The 3,463-nt window shown below is 38.3% G+C and overlaps 1 pseudogene; it reads left to right on the forward strand.

The window, feature by feature from the left end:
- The first annotated feature begins 1,986 nt into the window (after positions 1 to 1,986).
- On the forward strand, positions 1,987 to 2,363 carry LOC107183434 (annotated as a pseudogene).
- The last annotated feature ends 1,100 nt before the right edge of the window (positions 2,364 to 3,463 follow it).

A 3,463-nucleotide genomic window follows, 5' to 3' on the forward strand; every position in this document is an offset into this window, starting at 1 on the left:
GGAGCGGTGCTTGTGCAGGCTGCCGCAGTTGCTATCTTGCCGGATTCACTAATACACATTGCCTCTATGGCATCTATGGCTCTTGCATTGGCAACTACGACTCGGGAGCCTAGATTTTTGCAAAGAGAACTAGTACTTAAGACCCAGACTTCTTAGTGTTGTGAAACAAATCAGGAAATATATTGACTAAAGTAGTACACCTCTGGGAGAAGTCCATAGGCTAACTGCTCTCTTATTTGGGCTTATGACTTTTTAAATTAAATCAAACAGAAACACTATACACTCTAATGAACTCTCACTGATGACATTCTGTGAGAAAAGAAACCAACCAAAAAAAACCCCCCACTTCTTTTGATTTTATCCAAAGCGAGTGAGGATTCAGAAGGCGGGAGAATGCCTCCCATCACTTTGAAAGGAATTTGCAGTGAAAAATCCTATTTCTCTTCCATTCAGCACACAGCATGCATCTGGTGACAGATGGTCATTCCAAGTGCCGTGGTCTGTCTCAATATATAATGAAAAATATATAAACCTTCTGTTGCACAGCAGAGGCGTGAGGCTTAAACACCTGTTTCAAATTACTCTGATACCATAAACATTCTTGGAAATTGGAAAGGCCTGTGTTTTAAGAAAGTGAGAGATGCCACAGCCAACTACACTAAATTGAGTAGGCTTGGGTCCAGTGAGCAGTAAAAAAAGAAAATTATGCCTGCAGCTACTGGCAAACAGCTGAGGGTAATAATAATATTACTGAGTGGGAATATAGTTAAAATCTATTGCTGCAGAAATGCTGTATATTATCAAAGGTGTACTTAAACTAATGCTGTATATTTTATTTTTCCTCTCTTTTCTTTTCAGTGTGTTACCTCTGGAATGTTTCTGGGTGGGGGGAGGAAGGAGAGAATGTTAAGGTGGTTATGTTTTGATGTTATAATTAATAGAAAGGTTAATAATACAATTATTATTCCTTCCTATGTCCACCAAATGATTGATCGCCAATATGACATCAAGAATTTGAACCACTAACATTTCAGCTCATCTAGAAATTCCATCTGAAGAAGAGATCTGAGTTCTTGGCAGTCTACAATGAAGTTGTCACTGCATGTGTCTGATTCCTTCAGGGAAACATCTGCCTATTTGAAACTCTCATAAGGAAGCACTGTCAAATTACTGATAGGCCTCACATCATCCAATCATTAGCCTGGAAGCTGGCTCGCCAATGGCATCAATGCCCTAACAAACAGATGTTGTCCCGGGTACCTATCTCAAAAAGAGGCCCCATGTTCTGAAACAGACATGTTCTGCCTTCCACCCTTGTGGGTATACATTAGTCATTTAATAAACTTTTATTTTTTTGATGTATGAAAATGAGAGGTAGTTTTCAGTTTATTGATTGACTGATTAGAGCATTTTAAAAGCAGACTTATCTTTGGACTAATTATGCAATTGAGTCTGACTTCGAGATTGCAGGGTTGCAAATAGCTTGTCAGAATGCATGTCAATTGACATTGCCTTTTACATTCATGACAGAGTTATATGAACACTGTAATTAGAGATCTGCCAAAATACACAAAAATAAATTCAGTATTAATAACTGAACACTGGAAATCCACTTTATTTCCCATACGTAAAACTTAGGGCTGATTATCATCACCATGAATCAGGTTGGACAAATTATTTCAATCCTGTTCCACTAGCGAATATTTGTAGAAATGATACTCACTAGGTCATGGCAATTTCAAATGAATCAAAGTGGTATTTACCAAACTCTGTTAGGATCAAAGCATTGTACTTGACTCTTGGGGGGCCAAAAATACAATTTCTGCCCTTATTAGACATTATTTCTAAGCAAATAAGGATTATATTTATGAATTAAACCTCTTTAGGGGCTTACTAAAAGTTGAACCCATAGTATGAATGTTTATTTCAACATTTAAAACATTTTTTGCTCTTCCGGGTACAGTGACTTCAGTTTAGGTATTTACCATGGTCCAGCGTTGGACATACCATGGGAGGCTGTCGTACAATACATCCTCTAACAACACTAGGCTGTCCCAAACCCCTGGTACTAGAATTACCTTTATACCAAGAAGGTTGGGAAAGCACCCAAATTGGCATGTGGTGTATGCCCAAGCCGACTTTGCGGAGTTCATGCTGTGAGACCTAAACTTCCAATGAGGTTGTCTAAAATGAAAAAGCCTAACAGCAAGGCCTCTGGTGGGTCCATGTGTGCTAAATGTGTCTATGACAGGATCAAGCGTGCTTTCCTTATTGAGGAGCAAAAAATCATTGTGAAAGTGTTGAAGGCACAAGCACAGGGTCAGAAAGCTAAATAAATTTAAAAATGAAGCTTTTTTGAATAATAAAAACAAAAGTCTCAAAAAAACCCACTTTTGCCCATTTTTACTCATGTTTTTTTCTTTCAAAATTTTGTGTGGTTTTTAAAAAATCAGACTATCGGAAAGATTTAAAATGAAACAGAGCCCCTCTCAACTCTGCATTCACTTCCCAGAGATAAGCAGTGAATAGACTGGCGTGGGGCCACAACATTAGTAACAAAGAAACAGAATTTCCATTGGATGAGGCCCAGAAATCAGGATTTTAAAAAGATTCCCAGGTAATTCTAATGTGCAGCCAAGGTTGAGAACCACTGATCTATAGATATAGTATTTCCAAAGGTAGCTTCAATAATAGATCCATTACAAATAATTTCACTTCCACACTCCACTCTGAGGTTGGGTTTCTGCCTGAAACCTCACCCTGAGGGCAGGTTCTGCCTGAAACCTTGCCCTGAGGGCTGGTTCCTGCCTGAAACCTCACCCTCCAGGAAACAGCTGGGGAAGAGCGCAGCCATTTCCAACACAACCCCTGCAGGACTGACTTCCTTCTGGTTGGTCACAGTTCTGGCTGTGATGTTACACCCAGGGTTTTTATATACATAGATTCCACTGAATGGATATACCATATTTATTTAAATACTCTCTTACTGGTGGTAATTTGTTTGCTTCAATGCTGCAGTGATTTAAAAAAAAAAAAAAAAGAATGACTTTCTAATTTCACTACTTGAAAATGGAATGAGTTTCACAGAGAAATGGGAAATTGCCCAAGCTTCTACAAGTGAACAGGGGCCAGAAAAACTACCTCTATATTTACTTCAACTAGCCTCATTCTTAGCATCAAGACAGGCCCATAGAAATTATCCCAAATATTCATGTATGCCCTGTCTTTGAAGGTCTTTTCCTACTTGTATCTATAAAGTGGGGAATCCAATGGTTATTTGAGACAGGAGTATATGAAAGTTTTATAAAGTTTATTCTCTGGATTGTGCCTCTCCGTCTTCTCACACACATTTCAAATATATTTGTGGAATATTTTTATTTTAATTGCATTACATATTTTTGTTCCTAAGCCACTTGTACGTCCTGTTGGTGCTGAGAAAACATAAAAGACAAAGAAAGTAGTC

Source organism: Myotis davidii, unplaced genomic scaffold, assembly GCF_000327345.1.
Source record: "Myotis davidii unplaced genomic scaffold, ASM32734v1 scaffold570, whole genome shotgun sequence".
Taxonomy (NCBI): Eukaryota; Metazoa; Chordata; class Mammalia; order Chiroptera; family Vespertilionidae; genus Myotis; species Myotis davidii.